Source organism: Delphinapterus leucas, chromosome 18 (genome assembly GCF_059928025.1).
Source record: "Delphinapterus leucas isolate spDelLeu-1000000601 "Yukka" chromosome 18, BTC_Dleu_Yukka2, whole genome shotgun sequence".
Lineage (NCBI taxonomy): Eukaryota > Metazoa > Chordata > Mammalia > Artiodactyla > Monodontidae > Delphinapterus > Delphinapterus leucas.
This window is the reverse complement of record NC_143146.1, coordinates 55,522,110-55,534,460: the sequence shown is the minus strand read 5'-3', so window position 1 is coordinate 55,534,460 and position 12,351 is coordinate 55,522,110. Positions and strand designations below refer to the sequence as shown.

The 12,351-nt window shown below is 39.9% G+C and overlaps 1 non-coding gene across 1 annotated transcript; it reads right to left on the bottom strand.

Moving 5' to 3' along the window:
- Nucleotides 1–10,466: 10,466 nt before the first annotated feature.
- Nucleotides 10,467–10,573, bottom strand: LOC115803190 (U6 spliceosomal RNA). Its single transcript, XR_004023857.1, has one exon. It is a non-coding gene; the product is annotated as a U6 spliceosomal RNA (small nuclear RNA).
- Between the last annotated feature and the right edge of the window lie 1,778 nt (nucleotides 10,574–12,351).

Below are 12,351 nucleotides of genomic sequence, written 5' to 3'. Positions count from 1 at the left end.
TTAATTGTGTTTCTGCGTTGGAGCCAGTGCGTTAACAGCTACAATTTTGGTATGTGCACAAGAAAACTGGAATAAAGTTAATGTTATATATTAATTAATATTTAGAGTAAAATGAATTTAGAGAAACAGCTATTTGGTCTAAATGCAAAGTCTTGCTTTGCCACATGCTTTCCAAAAGTGTATGTGTTAGGTCACTGTCTTCAGGCACAATCTTTGGAAGCTGGTGTTGATGCTTCAGCATTTTTGTGTCTTCTGAATTTTGTGGAATCAGTGGTATTATATGGTCCCCATGGTAGGTCGTCAGTGTTGATAAACATTTTGAAATTTATAGGTTTGTCATCAACTTTCTCATGAATGGAGTATTTGTTGATTAAACAGTCCCTTTCATTTTTTTGAGCCCATTAATGTGAAAATATTTGTTGCCAATTTTAAAAGTGTTACCAAATAAATACAGAATAGTTGTAGATTTATGCAGCATACCACTGTAGCAGGAGCAGTTATATTACTTTCTATTTTCTATGGGACAGAGGACTACTCAGTCTTTATTTTCCATAAATATTTCACATATACCTAGACTTGTTTTCCACAGACTGCACGAATGGTGGCCTGCTGATAGCAGGCATCTCTCAAATTAAAACAGTGTTCTCCCCACAACTGGCTAGTATCCCAGGGGCCAGCAGAGGCAGCAACACCAAATCTTCTTTCTCCATTTCCCAGATGGGAAGGAGCTGTTCCTAGCTGCTAGTTTCCTAACACACTTTCTTTGTTAAGTGGACACCCCATAAGCTGTCCTGAAAAGAGAGGTGTTGTGTTGCAGATTGAATTACCCAGAAGCAGCTGCTGAGAGGAAGTTTGGGGCTCAAGGGGTTCCACTAAAGGAAGAGGGAAAAGCAAGACTGGGCAGAGGGAGCTGTCCAACTTCAATGCAGGCTTGACGATGCCTTGGCTAACCTGGCTGGGAGTTCTGGAATGAGTGTGGCCCATCAGAGGTGTCCCATATAGGGCCCAAGTGGCTGGATCTTTATACGCACACCTCACCTGGTCACCAAGTATGGGCTGTCCTGGAAGGGGCATGACATTTGGTGGGGCCACTCTCTGCAGCTGAGGCACTCCCTGAAGCTGACAGCTAGAGGCCGTCTTGCTCACTGCACTGCCCACAGCTAGGCAGCACATCCTTCTTTGAAGAGCCGTCTGGGCATCACTTTGTCCGTCACGTGTTGTGGCTGAATAAGATTGGGAAAAGTGAGATGGGTTATCTCAGCATCCTTGGATTTAACCAGAGTGAGAACACGCTATCTGTGCCTCATATGCTACTAGGCAAGCCCATGGTAGGAAGTAAAAGCACCAAGTGGTGACTGCCAGAGGCTGTGGCCTGCTGAGATGGAAACTGGGGTGCAGGAGTTTGTTAGGGAGTGCTCTTGGGACCATAGGCTCGGAAAAGACAGGAGGATTGGGCAGAAGGAGAAGCTGGCTTATGAGGCAGCCTCAACATGGGCCAACCCCGTAGGGAGCTCTGAAGTTGGGTGAGGGGGCTGGACATTTGTACTTTCACATAAACCAGTCATTGGGCGTGGGTACCCTGGGAAGGGGGTGTGGCCTCATGGGGCTTTCTGCCAGAAGCCCCTCCTGGCAGTTAGGGAATAGTCTTTCAGTTCTGATGGGAGCTCTGAGAGTCACATCACAGCATCTCACTGGAAGTCTACTAAGCCCATCCTGGCTAACTTTAATGCAAATAATAATAATAGTGCTAATAATAATACTTTGTTTAAAAAATCCGGAACTGGTGCTGAAAAAGATAAACCTGACACACAGATATAAACTAAGACTGTCTCTAAGCAAATTTTTTAAAAAGTCACCCTATGTCTAATGAAGTTAAAGGAATGATTTCTAGGAAGAAAGAGCAACTTACATTTAGCCGCCTTGAAGGTAAGCTGCTGATCCAGAAATCTTTTGAGCTGACTTACTTGAATTTTCACTCAAGTGCAAAAGGATTTAAGTGGATTCTTTAATCCATTTTGTTTAGAGTGTAGTACGGCAGTGCTTTTTTATTTTGCAGTGTCTTCTTTCATTTTCAACAGTCCCTATTTAATCGTTGTGTCTGCTGCCCCGTCCTGATCACTCAGCAGACCCCACTGCCATCCAGGGTCATCTGGCTACAGGTTCCAGCGTGCCCAGTGCCTGATGATTTGGCCCCCACTCTATGCATGGCCTTGCTCTCTCTTAGGCTGTGAGCAGAGGATTTTTCACAACAATCGTAAAACATCAAAACTCATCCCCACCAATCCTTACAAAGAGCCCAGGGAGGCCAAGCTGTTTCAAATGAGATGCTTCTGCCAAAAGAGCACGGGGAGAGCGACCCTGGCTACCAGAGGGAGGCTGGCGCATTTCATTTCATTATGAACTCAAACCAGGGTCTAGAGGAGGTTAAAATACCTTTATTTAGCTCTCAATCATTGTCATGCCTGGCACACGGTGCTCTAGAATTGTGAGGGAGGAAGACAGAGCAGAGGAGCTCTGAATGTGACACCAGGAGGCTGCCTTCGGTCCCTTTCAGCCCCTGATGTTCTGATTCTCCGTGGATCAGGTCTTAACTCATCTTATTCCCATTGCCTAGGAAAGTGTTGGGTTCACAGTGCATGCTCAGAAGTGTGTGCTTTTGTTTTTTGGGTTCCCCCTGGATGTAACTTGTTGAAGGAAAGAATAAAATAGGTATGGAACAAAGTTACGGAATTATAAAAGTTTCCATCTCATGCTGCACGTGTCTCTACCCCCCACCACCCAAAGCACAATACCCTGATTCTGACATTGTACCTTGCAATCCAGTGAAAAGTTCTTAAATCTCCCAACATCATATATCTACCCTAAGGAGATACTCTATTTAGACATGTTTCAACATATCCTCACCCTCGGGCCAAACTTTGTGTCCAGGAGAATAGAGTCCTGTGAGTAGTCAGACCTAAATATTGCTTTTTCACCATTCTCTCTTATTATCCTACTAGATATATGTTAAACCTTTTTTTCTAGTCTTTGTTTCTTACTCCCTCCTGCAGATTGTATATTCCTTTCTATTTGTGCTGTATTTTGTATAATTTCCTCAAATGTATTTGGAGTTAACTAATTTTGTCTTGAGCTGATTCTTCTGTAACCTATTCAGTGAATTTAAAAATTTCAATGAATAATTTCTTGGTTATAAAATCATTTATTAAGATGTAGATGTGTCCCTAAAATTTTTTACTGTGCTAAAAATACACATAACATGAAATCTACCCTCTTAGCAAATTTTTTTTTCTCTTAGCAAATTTTTAAGTGTACAGCACAGTACTTCTAGTTTTATGTGCAATGTTACACAGTAGATCTCTAGAACTTTTTCATCTTTTATCAACTTTTTCATAGACTGAAACTCTATACCCATTGAACAATAACTCCTCATTTCTTCCCCTGCCCCCAACCACTGGCAACCACCATTCTACTTTCTGCTTCCATGAGTTTGACTACTTTAGATACCTCATATGATTGGAATCATGCAGTATTTGCCCTTCTTGTTGACTTGCTTATTGCACTTAGCATTGTGTCCTCAAAGTTCATTCATGCTGTAGTAAATGATGATAGGATTTCTTTCTTTTTAAAGGCCGAATAGTACTCTACTGCATGCATATACCATATTTTCTTTATTCTTTCATTTGTCCATGGACATGTAGGTTGTTTCCACCTCTTGGCTATTGTGAATAATGCTGCTGTGAACATGGGAGTGCAGATGCTTCTTTGAGATCCCGATTTCATTTTTTTTTTTTTGATGAATATCCTGAAGTGCGATCGCTTGATCATATGATAGTTCTATTTTTAATTTTTTGAGGAACTTCCACTCTGTTTTCCATAGTGGCTGCACCAATTTACATTTCCTCCAACAGTGCACAAGTTTCCAGTTTCTCCACATCCTCACCAACGCTTGTTAACTTTTTGTTGTTTTGTTTTGTTTTGTTTTGTTTTTTGAGAATGGCCATCCAAACAGGTGTGAGGTGATATTGCATTGTTCTTTTGATTTGCATTTCCCTGATGATTAATGATGAGAATCTTTTCATGTACCTATTGGGTACATGTATGTCTTCTTTGGAGAAATGTCTATTCAAGTCCTTTGCCCATTAAAAAAAAAGACATTTTTTTTTGCTCTTGAGTTGTAGGAGTTCTTATATATTTTGGATATTAACTCCTTATCAGATATATAGTTTACAAATATTTTCTCTCATTCTGTGGATTGTTTTTTTGCTCTGTTGATAGTTTCCTTCGCTGCACAAAAGCTTTTTAGTTATGTAGTCCCACTTGTCTGTTTTTCCTTTTGTTATCATGTCTAAGAAATCATTGCTGACCCCAATGTTATGAAGCTTTCCCTGTGTTTTATTCTAGGAGTTTTATAGTTTCATCTCTTGCATTTAAATATTTCATCTATTTTGAATTTATTTTTTGTATATGGTGTAGAATAAGGGTCCAATATCATTCTTTTGTCTGTGGATATACAGTTTTCCAGGCATATTTGTTGAAGAGACTATCCTTTCCCCATTGCATAGTCTTGGCACCCTTATCAAAGATCATTTGACCATAGATGTGTAGGTCTACTTCTAAGCTGTTTTGTTCCATTGGTTTATATGTCTGTCTTTATGCCAGAACCATACTGCTTTAATTACTGTAGCTTTGTAATATGTTTTTAAAAAATGTATTTATTTTTAATTTTTTTATGTAGCAGGTTCTTATTAGTTATCCGTTTTATACATATTAGTGTATGTATGTTAATCCTAATCTCCCAGTTCATCACACCACCAGCCCCCTCCCCTGGCCACTTACCCCCCCTTGGTGTCCATACGTTTGTTCTCTACATCTGGGTCTCTATTTCTGCCCTGCAAACCGGTTCATCTGTATCATTTTTCTAGGTTCCACATATATGCATTAATATATGATATTTGTTTTTCTCTTTCTGACTTACTTCACTCTGTATGACAGTCTCTAGAATCATCCACGTCTCTACAAATGACCCAATTTCATTCCTTTTTATGGCTGAGTGATATTCCAGTATATATATGTACCACAGCCTCTTTTTTTTTTTTTTGCAGTATGCGGGCCTTTTTTTTTTTTTTTTTTGCGGTACGCGGGCCTCTCACTGCCATGGCCTCTGCTGTTGCGGAGCACAGGCTCAGATGCGCAATCCCAGCATCCATGGCTGACGGACCCAGCCACTCCGCGGCATGTGGGATCTTCCCAGACCGGGGCACAAACCCATGTCCCCTGCATTGGCAGGCGAACTCTCAACCACTGTGCCACCAGGGAAGCCCCCACATCTTCTTTATCCATTCGTCTGTCGATGGGCATTTAGGTTGCTTCCATGTCCTGGCTATTGTAAATAGTGCTGCAGTGAACATTGGGGTGCATGTGTCTTTTGAATTATGGTTTTCTGTGGGTATATGCCCAGTAGTGGGATTGCTGGGTCATATGGTAATTCTATTTTTAGATTTTTAAGGAACCTCCATACTGTTCTCCAGAGTGGTTGTATCAATTTACATTTCCATCAACAGTGCAAGAAGGTTAACTTTTCTCCACACCCTCTCCAACATTTGTTGTTTGTAGATTTTCTGATGCTGCCCATTCTGACTGGTGTGAGGTGATACCTCATTGTAGTTTTGATTGGCATTTCTCTAATAATTAGTGATGTGGAGCAGCTTTTCATGTGCTTCTTGGCCATCTGTATGTCTTCTTTGGAGAAATGTCTATTTACGTCTTCTGCCCATTTTTGGATTGCATTATTTTTATTTTTTGATATTGAGCTGCATGAGCTGTTTATATATTTTTGAGATTAATCCTTTGTCCACTAATTTGTTTGCAAATATTTTCTCCCATTCTGAGGGTTGTCTTTTCATCTTGATTGTAGTTTCCTTTGCTTTGCAAAAGCTTTTAAGTTTCATTAGGTCCCATTTGTTTATTTTTGTTTTTATTTCCATGACTCTAGGAGGTGGATCAAAAAAGATCTTGCTGTGATTTATGTCAAAGAGTGTTCTTCCTATGTTTTCCTCTAAGAGTTTTATAGTATCCAATCTTACATTTAGGTCTCTAATCTATTTTGAGTTTATTTTTGTTTATGGTGTTACGGAGTGTTCTAATTTCATTCTTTTACATGTAGCTGTCCAGTTTTCCCAGCACCACTTATTGAAGAGACTGTCTTTTCTCCATTGGATATCCTTGCCTCCTTTGTCATACATTAGTTGACCGTAAGTGCGTGGATTTATCTCTGGGCTTTCTATCCTGTTCCATTGATCTGTATTTCTGTTTTTGTGCCAGTACCATACTGTCTTCATTACTGTAGCTTTGTAGTATAGTCTGAAGTCTGGGAGCCTGATTCCTCCAGCTCTGTTTTTTTCCCTCAAGACTGCTTTGGTTATTCGGGGTCTTTGTGTGTTTCCATACAAATTGTGAAATTTTTTGTTCTAGTTCTGTGAAAAATGCCATTGGTAATTTGATAGGGATTGCATTGAATCTGTAGATTGCTTTGGGTAGTGTAGTCATTTTCACAATATTGATTCTTCCAATCCAAGAACATGGTATATCTCTCCATCTGTTGGTATCATCTTTAATTTCTTTCATCAGTGTCTTATAGTTTTCTGCATACAGGTCTTTTGTCTCCATAGGTAGATTAATTCCTAGGTATTTTATTCTTTTTGTTGCAGTGGTAAATGGGAGTGTTTCCTAATTTCTCTTTCAGATTTTTCATCATTAGTGTATAGGATGCAAGAGATTTCTGCGCATTCATTTTGTATCCTGCAACTTTACCAAATTCATTGATTAGCTCTAGTAGTTTTCTGGTGGCATCTTTAGGATTCTCTATGTATAGTATCATGTCATCTGCAAACAGTGACAATTTTACTTCTTCTATTCTAATTTGTATTCCTTTTATTTCTTTTTCCTCTCTGATTGCCACGGCCAGGATTTCCAAAACTATGTTGAATAATAGTGGTGAGAGTGGACATCCTTGTCTTGTTCCTGATCTTAGAGGAAATGCTTTCACGTTTTCACCATTGAGAATGATGTTTGCTGTGGGTTTGTCTTATATGGCCTTTACTATGTTGAGGTAGGATCCCTCTATGTCCACTTTCTGTAGAGTTTTTATCATAAATGGGTTTTCAATTTTGTCAAAAGCTTTTTCTGCATCTATTGAGATGATCATTTGGTTTTTATTCTTCAATTTGTTAATATGGTATATCACATTGATTGATTTGCGTATATTGAAGAATCCTTGTATCCCTGGATAAATCCCACTTGAACATGGTGTATGATCCTTTTAATGTGTTGTTGGATTCTGTTTGCTAATATTTTGTTGAATGTTTTTGCATCTATATTCATCAGTGATATTGGTCTGTAATTTTTTTGTTTGGTGGTACCTTAGTCTTGTTTTGGTATCAGGATGATGGTGGCCTCATAGAATGAGTTTGGGAGTGTTCCTTCCTCTGCAGATTTTTGGAAGAGTTTGAGAAGGATAAGTGTTAACTCTTCTCCAAATGTTTGATAGAATTCACCTGTGAAGCCATCCGGTCCTGGACTCTTGTTTGTTGGAAGATTTTTAATCATAATTTCAATTTCATTACTTGTGATTGTTCTGTTCATATTTTCTATTTCTTCCTGGTTCAGTCTTGGAAGGTTATACCTTTCTAAGAATTTGTCCATTTCTTCCAGGTTGTCCATTTTATTGGCATAGAGTTGCTTGTAGTAGTCTCTTAGGATGCTTTGTATTTCTGTGGTGTCTGTTGTAACTTCTCCTATTTCATTTCTAATTTTATTGATTTGAGTCCTCTCCCTGTTTTCCTTGATGAGTCTGGCTAATGGTTTATCAATTTTGTTTATCTTCTCAAAGAACCAGCTTTTAGTTTTATTGATCTTTGCTATTGTTTTCTTTGCTTCTATTTCATTTATTTGTGCTCTGATCTTTATGATTTCTTTCCTTCTGCTAACTTTGGGTTTTGTTTGGTCTTCTTTCTCTAGTTCCTTTAGCTGTAAGGTTAGATTGTTTATTTGAAATTTTTCTTGTTTCTTGAGGTAGGCTTGTATTGCTATAATCTTCCCTCTTAGAACTGCTTTTGCTGCATCCCATAGGTTTTGGATCATTGTGTTTTCATTGTCATTTGTTTCTAGGTATTTTTTGATTTCCTCAGTGATCTCTTGGTTATTTAGTAATGTATTGTTTAGCCTCCATGTGTTTGTATTTTTTACAGATTTTTTCCTGTAATTGATATCTAGTCTCATAGTGTTGTGGTCGGAAAAGATACTTGATACGATATCAGTTTTCTTAAATTTCCCAAGGCTTGTTTTGTGACCGAAGATATGATCTCTCCTGGAACATGTCCCACGAGCACTTGAGAAGAAAGTGTAGTCTGCTGTTTTTGGATGGAATGTCCTATAAACATCAATTAAATCTGTCTGGTCTATTGTGTCATTTAAAGCTTGTGTTTCCTTGTAAATTGTTTGGATGATCTGTCCATTGGTGTGAGGTGTTAAAATCCCCCACTGTTATTGTGTTACTGTCAATTTCTTCTTTTATAGCTGTTAGCAGTTGCCTTATGTACTGAGGTACTCTATGTTGGGTGCATATATATTCATAAATGTTGTATCTTCTTCTTGGATTGATCCCTTTATCATTTTGTAGTGTCCGTCCTTGTCTCTTGTAACATTCTTTATATTAAAGTCTACTTTATCTCATATGAGTATTGCTATTCCAGCTTTCTTTTGATTTCCATTTGCGTGGCATATCTTTTTCCATCTCCCCACCTCACTTTCAGTCTGTATGTGTCCCTAGGTCTCAAGTGGCTCTGTTGTAGATAGCATATATATGGGTCTTGTTTTTGTATCCATTCAGGGAGCCTGTGTCTTTTGGTTGGAGCATTTAATCCATTCACATTTAAGGTAATTATCAATATGTATGTTCCTGTTACCATTTTCCTAATTGTTTTAGGTTTGTTTTCGTAGGTCCTTTTCTTCTCTTGTGTTTCCCACTTAGAGAAGTTCCTTTAGCATTTGTTGTAGATCTGGTTTGGTGGTCCTGAATTCTCTTAGCTTTTGCTTTTCTGTAAAGCTTTTGGTTTCTCTGTCGAATCTGAATGAGATCCTTGCTGGGTAGAGTAATCTTGGTTGCAGGTTCTTCCCTTTCATCACTTTAAATGTATCATGCCACTCCCTTCTGGCTTGTAGAGTTTCTGCTGAGAAATCAGCTTTTAACCTTATGGGAGTTCCCTTGTATGTTATTTGTCGTTTTGCCCTTGTTGCTTTCAGTAATTTTTTTTTGTCTTTAATTTTTGTCAGTTTGATTACTGTGTGTCTCCGCATGTTTCTCCTTGGGTTTATCCTGCCTGGGACTCTCTGCACTTCCTGGAGTTGGGTGCCTATTTCCTTTCCCATGTTAGGGAAGTTTTCAACTGTAATCTCTTTAAATATTTTCTCGGGTCCTTTCTCTCTCTCTTCTCCTTCTGGCACCCCTATGATGTGAATGTTGTCACGTTTAATGTTGTCCCAAAGATCTCTTAGGCTGTCTTCATTTCTTTTCATTCTTTTTTCTTTACTCAGTTCTGTGGTGGTGAATTCCACCATTCTGTCTTCCAGTTCACTTATCCATTCTTCTGCCTCAATTATTCTGCTATTGATTCCTTCAAGTGTATTTTTTTTTTTTTTTTTTTGTGGTACATGGGCCTCTCACTACTGTGGCCTCTCCGGTTGTGGAGCACAGGCTCCGGATGCTCAGGCTCAGCGGCCATGGCTCACGGGCCCAGCCATTCCGCGGCATGTGGGATCTTCCTGCACCGGGGCACGAACCCGTGTCCCCTGCATTGGCAGGCGGACTCCCAAGCACTGCGCCACCAGGGAAGCCCTGTTTCAAGTGTATTTTTCATTTCAGTTATTGTATTGTTCATTTCTGTTTGTTTGTTCTTTAATTCTTCTAGGTGTTTGTTCTTTAATTCTTCTGTCTTTGTTAAACATTTCTTGCATCTTCTTGATCTTTGCCTGCATTCTTTTCCGGAGGTCCTGGATCATCTTCACTATCATTATTCTGATTTCTTTTTCTGGAAGGTTGCCTATCTCCACTTCATTTAGTTGTTTTTCTGGGGTTTTATCTCGTTCCTTCATCTGGTACATAGCTCTCTGCCTTTTCATCTTGTCTATCTTTCTGTGAATGTTGAGATTAGTCTCTGATTTGAGGAAGATCAGTGTGGCTGGTTGCTGTGAGGAAGATGAGAGAAGAGTAAGAGTTGAAGCAGGAGGTCACGGAGGAAATGCAGAAGGTGATGGGCTGTGGGTGGGTGGACCTGTTAGTGTCGGAGGGTCACCTGTGAAGGCAGGGGGGTTGCTGTGGCTCACTGTGAGGTCTGGGACACTGGCAGCTCTGGCAACTGATCATTGTCCTGGGCCGTCTAGGATGCTGCTGTCTTCTCGCTAAGGCCTGGAAAAACATGGAACGCTTCACTAATTTGTGTGTCATCCTTGCACAGGGGCCATGCTAATCTTCTCTGTATCATTCCTATTTTAGTATATGTGCTGCCATAGCGAGCACTGTAATATGTTTTGAAGTCAGGAAGTGTGAGACCTCCGTGTTTGTGCTTCTTTCTTAAGATTGTTATGGCATAAGTAATTTTTTTAATGTTTAAAGCAGTATGTGTTTGGTTTTTGTTTTCAACTTGTCTCTTCTTTTTCCTAGTGCCAGCTCTTTGATTTTAGTTTCCATTCTTATTTTATAATCTCTTTCAGATTTTGTCAACTACTCTACAATGTGTGGTATTAAGTCTATTAATGGTTGTGTCTGCTCTTCTCCTTCAAATGGTTTTATTTCTTGTGTGGTTTGTAATTTTTTATTGTGAACGCTTGTTAAACTGGGGTTGTTTTCCCCATGTAAGTCAAGCACTCCCTTGTGGCTCAATTTTGCATTCACTTTTGCTTGGGCTTCAGGGGTTCAGCAGTAGTAGAGAAATTTTTATAATATCCTCTTGGCTTGAGTTTATTACACTCCCTATGCATTGTAACTTCTGATGCCGTTTCTCGTGTGGGGTTTCAATTTCACGAAAGATTTTATTTGTTTTCCATTTAAATTCCCAGCAATTTGTAAGCTTCCTTTTCTCTTCCCTGAGCTGATGGGTAGAGCTTTTCTAGTCCTCTTTATCCAGACAGGGAAATTCTTTCAGGAACTTTGCTCTGTGCAGGAATTTTTTCCTACCTCACACTGCCCCTGGGCCATATCTCCTTTTCCTACCTTCAGGGTAGAACACACCCCTCCTATGACCCCACTCCCACCGCCATCTGACTCTGTTCCCAGCTCTAGCATCCAGGGCTGATATCCATACCCATGCCGCCTTGGGCTTCTCTCTCAACAGTTATTAGAATTACCACTCAGTGTTTGAATTCTTTTTTCATCTTGGTTTCTTAAGGCTTTTCTCTTCCTTGCTCTCCTTTTCTTTCCTTCCTTCTTCTGAGTTGATTATGTATTCTCTGTTATTGCTCTGTGCTTTTACACAGCATTTCTGTGTGTTTTCAGTTGGATCAATAGTATTTGTGTGTGGAAGTGATGGTAATGGAAGGAAGCAACTGAATTCAGCTCATGTTGTCTGAGGATCTTGAGTGATCTTCTAAAAATAAAATATATCTTGTCATCCCCAGGTTAAAGCCTGCTGATGACTTGCTATTGCACTTGGGTAGGTAAACTCCAAAGTCCTTATTTTGGCTTAAAGTGTCCCATATGAGTTGACTCCTATCTCCCTTTGCAACCAGAGGTTATGGTACTTCCCCCCTCATTCAAAGCAGCCTTCTTTCTTTCCTGAGAGTTGTTGCTTCTGCCTGGAATGGACGTCTCCATCCAGATGTCCAGATGACAGAATTTTCACCTTCCTAAAGAGGCTTTCCCTGGGACTTCCCTGGTGGTCCAGTGGTTAAGAATCCGCCCTCCAGTGCAAGGGACATGGGTTCAATCCCTGGTTGGGGAACTAAGATCCCACATGCCATGGGGCAACTAAGCCTGTGCGCCGCAACTAGAGAGCCTGCGAGCCACAACTAGATAGCCCATGCACCACAACTACAGAGCCCATGCGCTCTGCAGCCCACACACTACAACTAGAGAGAAGCCTGTGCACTGCAACAAAGAGCCCCCACGCTGCGATGAAGATCCCGTGTGCCACAACTAAGACCCGATGCAGCCAAAAATAAATAAATATTTTTAAAAAAGGCTTTCCCTGACTACCCTACCAAAAGTACAACCCCACTCCTTCCTCTAATATCACCCCGATTCATAGTCTTCATGACACTTATCACTGTTAATTAATATTAATTTAAGTTTTTACTTGT